Below are 14,873 nucleotides of genomic sequence, written 5' to 3' on the forward strand. Positions count from 1 at the left end.
TGAGATCACTCTTTATACAACTGCCCATGTCTCCTATTTTAAAGAATATTTCACTGCCTACTGCCAACAGTAAACCTCTTCTTATATCTGAGATGTACTATTTTTTAGGAAATACAGTAATTGCTCTTTGATAGATTTATGCAAAGCCTGTTTAATGCGCTTATTTTTGTCACAATACAAATGACTTTCATGAAGTGGTGTGAAGCAATATGGTGTAATGGAAGGCAGTCTCCATAGCTAACATGAGTACTGCATCACTGTATGATTTAAATGATTTACTATATTACCATCAGGAAATAAGACAAAAAATAGGAGCTGGCGTAACCATGACTAACCACACAGTTAAAAAAGTCAGTTACTGCATACTGCTCCTGGTATAAATAGAAGACTGAAAATAAATGCATATGCGTATTACCTAAATATCTCTGTTTAGTGCCTAAAACTGGACAGGTATCATTCAGAAAATACCCATACATATACGCGTGTGCTCACACACATGCACTCACTGTATCTGCCTCCAGAATGGACCCTATTATTGTAAGCATACGTATGTACAAAAGAGAAGAAATAGTATGTAAGTGTAGTTTTTGATATTTTTGAAACTGTGTCACCAAATGCCAAAAAATTATAGTCTGCTGAAGACAAAGAAAATAATTTGCTTTTTATAAACAAGTCTATGTAGTGCTTATGTTAATTTTCTTACTAAGACATATATGGCTAGAATGTTGAAGAAGAAATAGTAATTCTAAGGAATATTGACAGTTTAAAGGCTCCCATTCTAGAAAACATCTTGCAGACACTAATGACCTTTAATGTGAGTTTATAGATTACTTCTGCACTGTCTATAACACATGCTTTGGCCAGCATGGTCTTACATCAAGTAACAAAATAAAACTTGCTTAGCATAAGAATAAGGGCAAGTGCTGGACTCACACTGTGTTTGTTTATTTTAATGAATCCTGTTTAACTGGTAGGATTCACCAGGTACCAGAACCTGTTTCTGGTCCTCTTCTTGGTACTTCACTTTCATTGTGTGTGTTACGCTGAAAGTTGCACAGCATGCTACTAAAGTAATCAGAGTCACAATCAGGCCAATGGGCCTACTTCATTTTGCAGTTTGCTGCTGAATTCAGTGAAACATACTGCTAAATAATTAGAATATTTGTCATATAAACATTCCTGTCTGCTAACAATCATTTCAAAATAATAAAAAAATGTACTTTCAAATGGAAATTCTTGCTAAGAGCTATGGCAGTAAACTAACTGAGATTCTTAAATTGATATTTAAAAAAGTATCCTCATTTGGATGATGCATGTTTTTATGTGGAAAATCTTCAATTTCTGTGAAAAGATTAAAAAAATGTAAAAAAAAAAAATCTAGCCATTATAAGCTATAATTCTCATCATTTAGATGCAACTTTCTGATGACTGACTTACATAACCGTTTTTTTTTCTTTGCTTATTTGTAAGCTACATCATAATCACTGCTTGGTCAAACGGTAATAATTGCTGTAGCAATGTCTCTCATGAACAAGTAAGTTTAATTGGTCATTACAGACAAGCTGATGGAATTTCTGAAAAATTAAATAATGGAGACCTATATTTTTATGAAAAGCACATAAGTCAGCTTGTTCGGCATACCTTTTCCTTTTTTCATACAATGCACCAATATGTAGAAAATCATTTTCTCTATGAAGGTAAAACTAAACCAGACATATAAGTTCTTTTATATATATATATATATATATATATATATATATATATATATATATATATATATGGATCTACCTGAGAACAACGAAAGCTCTAAACGCCGACAACGAGAACACCAACGCTGAAGACCGACAACGGAAATAATCGACAGTTCGAAATCCCGAAGCTAAAAACACAGACATGCGAAATGAGCGCAACTGTGAAGTATGCGATAGTGACGGATTTTCGGACTAGGGTGCGGGTAAGGTAAGTGTGCGTTAGTGACAGACTTTAGGGTTAGGGTGTGGATAAGGTAAGTGTGCATTAGTGATGGACTTTAGGGTTAGGGAGCGGGTAAGGTAAGTGTGCGATAGTGATGGACTTTAGGGTTAGGGTGTGCGTAAGGTAAGTGTGCGATAATGATGGACCTTAGCATTAGGGTGTGGGTTAAGGTTAGTCCATAGATAGTTTTGTATGTAAGGTTTAGTGTAGGTTTGTAAGGTTTTTGGTGTGCTTGTGTTGTGTGTGTGCTTTTCAGAAAAGGAATTTGTTTTATTGACTGTCGGGATTGTGGTTTGTCGGGCATGTGAACTTTCGTGTTTTTGAACTTTCGGTTTTGTGGTGTCGGTGATCTCGTTGTTGGTGTTTTCAGGTAGATCTATATATATATATATATATATATATATATATGTATATATGTTGGGTCTACTTTGTTTCATTGAATCTCATGTCACTGAATTTCATTTCACCCCGACCACTTCGCTTAAAACTCAAATTACTGAAAACGCATTTCACTGAATCTCATTTAACTGAACTGCAATTAGTATATATGGCACTGTGTAGAGTACAGTAAGGCAAGTAAAAGGTATATGCCCTTTTCCCCCCACTGTAGTGTGATCCTGGAGTTAGTATATATAGTTAGTTTGAGTACATATTGCCTTCTGAAGAGAGTTAGTCATTGGTGTTGTAACTATGAATGTCTATTGCTTAAAATGTATTGTTTTGAAGTTTTTGGTAAAATCGAATATAAAACGAAGGAAGTGGGCAGGGCTATGCCCTGACACCCCCCAATGTGGGGGAGCTGTGCCCCCCACCCCCCCTATATATACAAAATCCAGGATCGCACTACTTGCCTTACAGTACTATACACAGTGTCATATATACTAAGTTCAGTTCAGTGAAATGAGATTCAGTGAAATGAGTTTTCAGTAATTTGTGTTTTCAGCGATGTGGACGGGGTGAAATGAAATTCAGTGAAATGAGATTCAATAAAACAAAGTAGACCCATATATTTTATATGTATGGAAGGTGCTACTTTTGTCAAACAGCATTTTTGTCGACATCTATTTAGTCTTTACAATTTGGTAGTAAAAGGCTACAGGCAAAAACAATGTTTTCTTTAAAAATTTGTTTTAAAGCTTTTGCATGCACCAGGATTGATGCTTGGCACATGTTTAGTAATGTGCCAACATGCATAACACTAATCATTTGATGTCTACATTGGTGCCATTTGATAAATATATATATTATATATGTATGTATATATATATATATATATATATATATATATATATATATATATATATGTATATATGTATGTATATATATATATATATATATATATACATATCCCCGCGGAGCGGGGATACACCAGTCAGGAGTTTGCAGGGTCTTAAGACCTGCTGCGTGTAAGTATAGAGTATACATACATACATAAAGGTCCCTATCAGATAGGACACTCAAAAGAATGAACCACACAAGATCTAGCCAAGATGACTGAAAACCCTGACACTTGGGCCTTCACTGTGCAGCATCTTGGTTTGGTGGGGACTGGGGTTTTGCTAAATTCCCCTCTGTAGTGTGATCTCAGAGTTGATAGATATAATTAGCAGGGATGTAGGGTGTACTGGGGGGGGGGGCTTGAATTTCCTGCAAAAGGCAGGTGTTGCTTTTGCCCCATTACACTCAAGATTTTGTTTTTTCAACCTTCCCAAATAGATCTTGCATGATTTGTTCTACTGAGCATTTGATTATCGGTATATATACGAACACTTGATAATTCCATTCCTTCACTTTAAATACTTTAAAATACCCGCCCTGTGAACCACCTGATCAATTATTCAGTCAATTAAATTTTAAAAGCATATGAACATTGCTACATTCTCTTCGTTGTATTACATGTAAACCCACACTTGATATGCAATAATAAAAATGATAAATATGTATAATAATGTGCATAAGCACTTCATATAAAACATTCACAATACTACTATTCAAACTGAATCATAACTATTGTAAAATCCCATATTAAATAAAACAAATAAAATATAAATCAATACCTAAAGTCCATATTAATACATATTTGTAGTATGTAAAATATATCTATTGAAATACTTGGTTTTATTTTGATATACTACAATGATAATTAATTTGATGTGGACTTGAAAGACAATATATATATACCCTTAACTCCATGTAGATACTACTATTAGTTTCTTATGAGGGGCTTAGTGGGGATGTATTCATTAATACCTGGGGGGCTAGCCGCATTCAGTCTAATCTGCCATTTAATCTCTTTTTTTCCCCAGAACAGCTTTAATATCACATCCCCTGGGATTACTCTTGACCACTTCAAGAATAGCAAATCTGAATGAATCACAACCTTCACTGTCTTACAAATGCCTGTACAGTGCGTTGTTCTTATCTTTCTTCTTAATACAATATAAGTGGTCATATATTCTATTTCGTAACCTTCTATCCATTTTTCCAACATAAAAACTAGGGCAAGATGTACATTTCCCCAAGTATACTACATGTTGGGTCTGACAGTTTCCTCTTTTAAAAAATATTCTACTTTTAATATTATTGTCCAAACATATGTTTTCTGCCTGCAAAATGAATGAACATTGATTGCAGTGTCCACATTGTTTGGTCCCTGTCATACCCTTATTCCCAAAGTTATGTCTATTATTAGTCCTAATTTCAATCATTCTTTTGAGATTCATCCCTGTTTTGTAAACAAAGGTAGGTCTGTCTCCTATTTTCTCACAAATCCCTTCATCACTAGTGAGTATATTCCAATTTTTGTCTAGGATGTTCCTGACTTCCCCCACATGTTGTCCATATTCAAGTATAAATGCCCTTTGATACCTATCCCCTGATGGTGTTTGTTTAGGCTCATTGTACGGCATAAATTCTCTTCCATGAGTGGTGGGTATTTGTTTTCCCATTCTTTAGTCACATATTCAGTGACATCCTTAACCATATGTCCTGGGTATCCTCTTTGGCTAAATAAATTGCCAATAAATTTCATTTCTTCTGTCATATCTTCCCTTCTGGATATCATTCTAGCCGCCCTTATACACTGCCCTTTCAAAATACTTTTTTTCTGTGTATAAGGGTGATTGCTCGAAAATTCCAAATAGGCATTACAAAATGTGTCTTTCCTATGTATCTTAGATTGAAATGTTTTTCCATCACTAAAAATGAATGTATCTAAGTAATTAATTCCTATCCTACTGGTGTTGTATGTAAATTGCAAATAAGGGGTACTTCCATTGATATATTCCATAAATTGTTCCAAATTTTCCTCATTTCCTTTCCATAAAATGAACAGATCATCCAGATATCTCACATAACAAAGTATTTATTCCATTCATGGGGTATGTAAGATAAATTCCTCCTCCCAATCCAATAGTACCAAATTGGCATATATGGGGACACAAGCCGCCCCCATAGCTACACCTGATATCTGTTTGTAGTACTCTCCTTCGAAAAAAATATAATTGTTGTCCAGTACTATATTAATAAATTCGGATAGGAGGTCAATCTTGTCCCATTCTAGATGACTATGTTTGTTTAAACTGTTAATAAATCTGGTCACACCTTCAGGTTGTGGTATACATGAAAACAATTCCTTTATATCAATTGTTATAAACAACAGATTCATGTCACATAAATCTTGTTTGAACTTCCCAAGAAATTCCCAGGAGTCCTTGATTAAATGCGGTATCTTGTAATAAATATGTTTTAACCATTGGTCTATAACCTTACCAAAAGGAAAGACCTTACTTCGACTTCCAGAGAAGATGGGCCTAAATGGGGGGTCGCTTATGTTTTTATGTACTTTGGGTATCCTCACAATGGTTGCTAAAATAGGATGTTCCACTTTCAAAAAATTGTACAAATCTTGATTGATACGTTCATCCAATAAGAATTCCTCCAGATATAAATCAATCCTTCTGTGTGCAATGTTGATTTGGTTTAAGGAAGATACTTCATATTGTTCAGATGTATTTAAAATATCAAATATTTTTTGTATGTAGATGTCCATATCATACAAAACTACTCCACTCCCCTTGTCAGATGTCATAATTCTAATATTGTAAGTATCACAAAGTGTATTTAAGGCTTTATCATCTGCAGAACTCCAATTACTGTTAATTCTGTCTTTCTGCACATAATTAATTAATTCGTATATTTTCCTACTAACTACTTTCTCAAATGTGATTAAGGTGTTATGCATGGGTGGAGTGAAATTACTTTTCTTCCTCAAACTACTAGTATTGGTATTCACTATAGCAGAATTATGAAAAAATATCAGAATCAAACAGCGTACAAATGGAATAAAAAAGTACACGAGAGATCTGATTACAGCAAGATGGATAGGGATAGAGATGTAGGGGAAACACACAGTGAACATTACAGAGGGGCTACATACGGTGAAGATTTTTTAGAGAAAGAGCAAAATGGGAGGGGGAACCGCAGATGGGAAACGCAATGATGGAGACAAGGGGGAAAGAGGAAAATGGAATTCCTGCAGAAATCAATAACACATGAGAGTGAAAATAATGAGAAAATGGTTATTGATGGGGTAGTGCACAGTGTAGGAGATTTCAAGATATAGAACTATACACAACACCCAGTCGATTTCGAATTTTTTTCATTATTTTCAAAAGGAATGAAATACATACCAAGGAGGAAATTTGACGTAGTAGACACCTTGGTAGAGTTGAAATTGTATATGAGAAAGCTAAATCTGGGGATATTTTTTCATAATTCTGCTATAGTGAATACCAATACTAATAGTTTGAGGAAGAAAAGTAATTTCACTCCACCCATGCATAACACCTTAATCACATTTGAGAAAGTAGTTAGTAGGAAAATATACGAATTACATAATTATGTGCAGAAAGACAGAATTAACAGTAATTGGAGTTCTGCAGATGATAAAGCCTTAAATACACTTTGTGATACTTACAATATTAGAATTATGACATGTGACAAGGGGGGTGGAGTAGTTTTGCATGATATGGACATCTACATACAAAAAATATTTGATATTTTAAATACATCTGAACAATATGAAGTATCTTCCTTAAACCAAATCAACATTGCACACAGAAGGATTGATTTATATCTGGAGGAATTCTTATTGGATGAACGTATCAATCAAGATTTGCACAATTTTTTGAAAGTGGAATATCCTATTTTAGCAACCATCGTGGGGATACCCAAAGTACATAAAAACATAAGCAACCCCCCATTTAGGCCCATCATCTCTGGAAGTCGAAGTAAGGTCTTTCCTTTTGGCAAGGTTATAGAGCAATGGTTAAAACATATTTATTACAAGATACCGCATTTAATCAAGGACTCCTGGGAATTTCTTGGGAAGTTCAAACAAGATTTATGGGACATGAATCTGTTGTTTGTAACAATTGATATAAAGGAATTGTTTTCATGTATAACACGACCTGAAGGTGTGTATTTTCTTATTTTCGTATTTTCTTTCCACTACTTGATTTTGACCTGAAAACTTCATAAAATGTTATATCTCACAATAAGTATGTTTTCTGCTTTTATGTTAGGGATTGTACACTAGGCATTCATTTAAAAGAGTTCCATTTTCCAATGTAGCTAACCTCAGTTTTAGATTTTATTATTCCTGTATTATATCACATAATAAGTGCCAAGAAAGCCTTTAGGACTTTTGAATTTCTTCATTTTTCTTTCCTGATACTGATTAAGTACTATCACCTTTTACTCTGTTTTAAATCTCTTTTTCTCTGAAGAGAGATTTGTTTTAGCCTACATGGCATAAAGGTGAGTCAAACTGCAGCTGTCAGTCTTAGCTACCATCAACCGTCTTAAACTCCAAGAGTGAATCTTGCTAATGTCAGTTAAGCCCTCTATAAAGCTCACATTTCTGTAAACAAAATCTCTTTTCTGCAGAGTTATTTGTTGGATAAAAAGTTACAATGCATGGGAGCAGTTATAGCGCAACACAGTAAAAAGAGTCAGGTATATAATAATTTTTGGCCAATGAAGTGTTGCTGTTATCCTTATAAATGTAGAAACTCAAGGATAACATTTAATAGTAGAAGTTGCTTGAAGTTGCTTTACTAGACATATTAACTGAAAACTGCTAAAATATATAACTAAGAACAGCTGAGAGACCTGGCACCTAGTCATGACAGCGTGCAGGGGATGCATGAACGCTTGCTTGGAGCTACATCTCTCAATACATAACAAAGAAAATGACCAACTTTGTCTGGAATATGATTTATATATACAATAAAGGCTTTTTAGTAGGTTACACTAAAGCAAGTCAGAGCATGTCAATAAAAGCAAAACCAAAACACAATTTCAAGAGAGTCTAAGAAGCCATTTACTTGCTAGAGTGTTATGAAACAAATCATTTGATTGATTATATCTAGTCTGCTACACATTATGGGGACACAAACTGTATTGCACTTATTGTACTACCATTTTTATATGCTTTTAGATACAATGTCAAGAAACTTGCATTTGAACTCTTATTGTAATTGTCATATGTACAAATGCATAATTATGTAATCTTCCTTGGAGCTTTTCTCCCGGGTCTCCACTGAAAATGGGCTTCTGGCCCAGTCAGACACTAATATTTGTAGTGTGTTCTTATAGGATGGCTGTGTCATGTGGTGGTGATTTATTGTATATATATATATATATATATATATATATATATATGTGTGTGTGTGTGTTTAAATTTAAATGTATTAATCAAACACTGAAGAAGGGGCATTCCCGAAAGCTTTGCTTTTTAATAAAGAGAGCATTTTTTATTCTATTTGTTTTTTTTTTATGATTGTTGTGTAAAGAATAGAAGAAACTTAAACCATGGTTGGATTTGGACTTTTTGCTTATAGTGAATTTGTTCAACCTTGGTTGCTCACTTTTGCCTACAACTTACACGAACTCTACAATGACACAGCCGGTACAAATTAAGCAGATGGATACTAAAGCAGATACTAACGCTAAAAAATCTATATGGGACTTGTTGATGCTATCAGGTAACCCGCTAGTATCCCAGGTTTTGGGCAACAAAGAATCAAATGCAGTGCTATTTCCTGAAATGAATGAACAGCTTAATAGTCTATTAATCCAGTTAGAAAGGAAGGTGCAAACCTTCAAAAGGTTTCAATGGCAACGCTTAAGTTTTTCAGCCTACTTGGAATTTAACATAGTTCTAAGAGGGCTGTGTATATTGAAAATGCCTGCCTATGCTAACACATATCCTGAGCTGTTGAAAACCTGGCAACAACTAAACTTAAAGTTAAGTAAAGAATGTATGCAGTTGATGAATGATTATTTTCTGCCAATAGAGAAAGAATTATCGGAAGAAATTATAAAAATTGAAAATGAGCTGACTAGTTCCAGTGACTTTATGTGTATCTCAAATTCATATCAGTTGATGCTAAACAGAATGAATATGTTGGACAATAAGCTACAAGCTGTTAAACAACATAAACTGCAAAGGGATATAAATGATTTTAGGATGATCACATTTTCTCTTGGCTGAGGACCCATCTGAATAATAATGTTAAATACTTCCACCCGAAGGAAAACAGAAACAGGATGGATGAGCTGGATGTTTTCATTGAGGTTGAAAATAACCCGGTTAACCAGGAGGGACAGGTCTCAACACAACAGCGGTCCAATCGAGATAGTAAGGATGTGGATGAGATGACCATGCATAGTGTCATTGGTGATAGGAACCACATCAGTTGAACTGAGACAATGGCCGCATCAGCGACAATGAATTTATTAGTTGAGAGCAGACAAGCTTCAAGTGGATCAATGCCAGCATTAAAAACCAGAGCAAAACAAGCTGAGGGTTTTTTTAAATATGTCACAACCAATAATACCAAATCTACTGGAGAAAGTAGATATCAAGAAGCGCCCTCAGTCGATAGGATGCTCTCAACAACGCATCAATCTGGGTGTAGGAAAAAGAAAAAACAACAGCCCGTTACCGAACAACAAACAGGGTCGCAGATGAATGGTAAGCCATGTTCTTCTGTGTTAAACTTATCCAGCTCTCCTTTGACTAATGAAATGTAGAGACTTCTAAATAAGGGCCTACAGTTTATTCCGAGTAATAGTGACACTATTGTGGAGGCATTAACTGACTTGAAAGTATTCATTAGAAATGTTTGTCTGAAAATGATCTTTAAGGACACTGAGGGTGTTATATCTGAAAAATTGAAAAAGAAAAGTATGTTTATCCCTAATAATTGTCCAATACTCAATGCATTTAATGCTGTATGTGAGGATGATTTGAGACAACTATACAATGATGTAGCGATGAATAGATTGAAAGTAAAATCTTATAATATAACATGAAGAGTCTATGGCATACAGACAGTTGGTTAACAATAAATATATCATCATCAAACAGGCTGATAAGGGGGGGAGCGACAGTGATTTTTGATAAAGTAACATATATTGACTTAATTCACCAATTTCTGGATGACAAGCATGTATTTAGAGAAATTACATCTGCTGAAGTTAGGAAATCATTAATGAAGTAAATATGTTTATATATGACGCAGACACAGGATGACATCACGCTGGAGCTCTTTAATTACTTCTCAGTTCCAACTCCGGTAATTCCAGTGATATATGGAATATCTAAGCTACACAAATCTCTCACAGTACCACCAATGAGACCAATAGTTTCTGGAAGGGGATGGTCAATGGAGCCCCTGTCTATTTTTGTTCAAGAAAGATTCAGCAAATATTTAACTCTATGCCCCAGCTATATTAAAGTTACCAATGATTTTTTTAAGTAAACTGTATCGCTGGTATGATAATAACAGGAATTGTGAATATACAATGGTGACTATGGATATAGCATCACTTTTCACAGTTATACCAAATGAGTATGGGGTTAATGCTATTCATGAGTTTCTATGCCAGAATTTTAAGATGAAAGGGAGAGAGATTGTAGTTCTATGTAGTATTATAGAAGTTGTCCTAGAGAAGAATATCTTGCTATTTAATAAGCAGTCATATCTACAAGTATCAAGCGTGGCCATGGACATGCCCATGGCTAACACATACGCTAATATTGTATTAAGTCAATGGGAAAAACAATATATCTTTAATGATGTGAATACATTTAAGAACAATATACTTTTTTATCAGTGTTTTGTAGGTGACGTTTTTTTATTATGGGAAGGAAGTGAACAACAATTGAATGAATCTGTGCATTATCTGAATAACACAACTGATTTTTTGAGGTTCACATTGAATTCATCTATTAATAAAATGTCCTTTTTGGATGTTGAAATGTATAAAGATTATAACAATGAACTTGGAACATGTGTCTATAGAAAAAATGTACCGGTTAATAAATACACGCATGCTAAAAGTATGCATGCTCGACATGTGTTTGGCGGGATTGTCAAGAGTCAACTACTAAGGGTTAGTAGACTAAATACAGATCAGCGTAAATGTGAGCAACAAATAGACATACTATGTGACGAATTTCAAAGTAGAGGGTATAATATGTTATGGAAATAAGAGATAATATACTGAAAAATAGAAACACATATGCATGTCCATATTTTAGTAACTGTACACCTCAGACAGATGAAGTTAGCAACACACAGGTTGTACTAAGACATGTTGTTACATACAATAGTATGACAAAATTTGTTGAAGCAATAATTAGAAAAAATTGGTGGGTTCTGATGGACTAGCCTGAGCTATGTACAATACTGGGACATACACCCAGGTTTGCATATAGAAATATGAATAATTTAAAGAAAAGGTTATGCTATAAAGACTTTGAAGTAAATTTGATGCAGCCAATAACACATAGCGTGGGAACAATTCCATATTATGCTTGTAGTTGTTGTGCTGATATTTGTGTTAAAAAGTTCTTTGAACATCCAATAAACAAGTTAAGATATGAAATAAAGTATCAGGCAACTTGTAGAAGTACAATGGTTGTATATTTAGCTACCTGTACACAATGCCCAGGGTTCTATGTGGGAAAATGCTCAAGAACTTTAAAAGATTGTATCACTGAGCATAAGTCAGAGATGAGAAGCAATATTTCCTCGAACGCACTAGCCCAACATAAATATGAAAAAGGGGCATCACATAACTTTAGATTTAAAGTTTTGAAAGTAGTAAATTGAAGTTTAAGGCTTGGTGATATAAATAATAAACTGGACATATCTGAATATAAATGGATTATAAGGCTTGAAGCCGATAAAACACCAGGGTTAAATAATATGGTAACTATTAAACCAATGTTAGATTTTAAACAAAAGCAATATGATTAATTTTATTAATGTCTATATTTTGTTGTATATGTTCAATGTACATTGATTGAAGTATTACTCATGAATTTCCTGTATATAACTTTTTAATGAAAAGCATAGGTGTGATATGTTGTTTGTTAGTGTTTTTAGTCTAATTCCCCTTTAACGGCAATTTATTAATCAAGTGATTTAAATATTTGTAGTGTGTTCCTATAGGATGGCTGTGTCATGTGGTGGTGATTTATTGTGTGTGTATATATATATATATATATATATATATATACATATAAATTTAAATGTATTAATCAAACACTGAAGAAGGGGCATTCCCGAAAACTTTGTTTTTTAATAAAGAGAGCGTTTTTTATTCTATTCGTTTTTTTTTTTTTTTTTTATGCTTGTCGTGTAAAGAATAGAAGAAACTTAAACTGTGGTTGGATTTGGACTTTTTACCAGTCAGACACTACCCAGTTATCAAATGCAAATAAATAAATAAATAAATGAATATATATTGTGGAATATAATGAGTATGACAGTTCCCAGATAAGAACTTATTTTATATTTAATTTGTAAACACACAAATATATATATATATATATATATATATATATATATATATATACTTGGAACCTTGTTGGCTAGGCTTATGTAGGCCCTTGGGCCGATAGCCTAGTACCTACCTATGAACCTATGTGTGTATGTATGAGTATGTTGTATGATTCATTGTAGTACGTATTTCATGTGCTGAAAGTTCGGCAGTGTTCATCTGTGGTATACTTGGTCAAATTATTTAATAGTGTAACTTCAGAATATCGGCCATTACATAATTCAGGGCTTCTTTCGCTTTCTCTTCTCCTTATGAGATTATATGACCCTGGAGTTAGTATACATAACTTTTGGGGCTGTGGGGGTAATGCCCCCATGTAGAAGTTTAGTTTCAATTTTGGTAATCACAAATGTAACTGGATGGTTTACATTTGTGATTATGTTTTTTTATTTTTTTATTTTTTATAGATTATTTAGTTGGCACTGCTGTAACCTCCACTGAGATTGTTTGATGCTTTGTGTTTCAAATAATTGAATGCTTTTTCCACCAGTACAAGTGATCGAAACTCAAGCTGGCATTAAGTTTGTGCAAGATCATGAACAGTGAGGATCAAGGATTTCGCCCTTTCCCCACAGTGGAGTGATCTTAGAGTTGGTATATATAATTAACAGGGAGTGTTGGGGGAACATTTTTATTTTGTGTTTCAGTCTTTTTGGATCAATTTTGGAAAGTCAGAGGATGCCTGAGGAGTGGAGAAAAAGTGTTTTGGTACCTATCTTTAAGAATAAGGGTGATGTGCAGAGCAGCAGTAACTACAGAGGGATAAAATTGATCAGTCACAGCTTGAAGTTATGGGAAAGAGTAGTTGAAGCTAGGTTAAGAAGGGATGTGATGATTAGTGATCAGCAGTATGGTTTCATGCCAAGAAAGAGCACTACAGATGCAATATTTGCTCTGAGAGTGTTGTTGGACAAATACAGAGAAGGTCAGAAGGAGTTGCATTGTGTCTTTGTGGACTTAGAGAAAGCATATGACAGAGTGCCTAGAGAGGAGTTGTGGCATTGTATGAGGACATCAGGAATGGCAGAGAAGTATGTAAGAGTTGTACAGGATATGTACAAGGGTAGTGTGACATTGGTGAGGTCTGCAGTGGGAGTTACAGATACGTTTAAGGTGGAGGTGGGATTACATCAAGGATCAGCTCTGAGCCCTTTCTTATTTGCAGTGGGGATGGACAGGTTGACAGATGAGATTAGACAGGAGGCCCCATGGACTATGATGTTTGCAGATGACATTGTGATATGTAATGAGAGTAGGGACCAGGTTGAGGAGACCCTGGAGAGGTGGAGATATGCTTTAGAGAGGAGAGGAATGAAGGTCAGCAGGGCTAAAACAGAATATATGTGTGTAAATGAGAGGGAGGGTAGAGGAATGGTGAGGATGCAGGGAGTAGAGATGGTAAAGGTGAATGAGTTTAAGTACTTGGGATCAACAGTTCAGAGTAATGATGAGTGTGGAAGAGAGGTAAAGAAGAGAGTACAGGCAGGGTGGAGTGGGTGGAGAAGAGTGTCAGGAGTGATTTGTGACAGACAGGTACCAGTAAGAATGAAAGGGAAGGACTACAAGAGGGTAGTGAGACCAGCTATGTTATGTGGGTTGGAGACAGTAGCATTGACGAAAAGGCAGGAGTCAGAGCTGGATGTGGCAGAGTTAAAGATGTTAAGATTTGCACTGGGTGTGACAAGGATGGACAGGATTAGGAATCAGTATATTAGAGGGTCAGTTCAGGTTGGACAGTTTGGAGACAAAGCAAGAGAGGCGAGATTGCGTTGGTTTGGACATGTGCTGAAGAGGGATGCTGAGTATATTGGGAAAAGGATGCTAAGGTTGGAGCTGCCAGGTAATAGGAAAAGATGAAGGCCTAAGTTAAGGTTTATGGATGTGGTGAGAGAGGACATGCAGGTGGTTTGTGTGACAGAGCAAGATGCAGAGGACAGGAAGAAATGGAAACAGATGATCCTCTGTGGAGACCCCTAACG

Source organism: Protopterus annectens, chromosome 7.part0 (genome assembly GCF_019279795.1).
Source record: "Protopterus annectens isolate FY-2018-M chromosome 7.part0, PAN1.0, whole genome shotgun sequence".
NCBI lineage: Eukaryota > Metazoa > Chordata > Ceratodontiformes > Protopteridae > Protopterus > Protopterus annectens.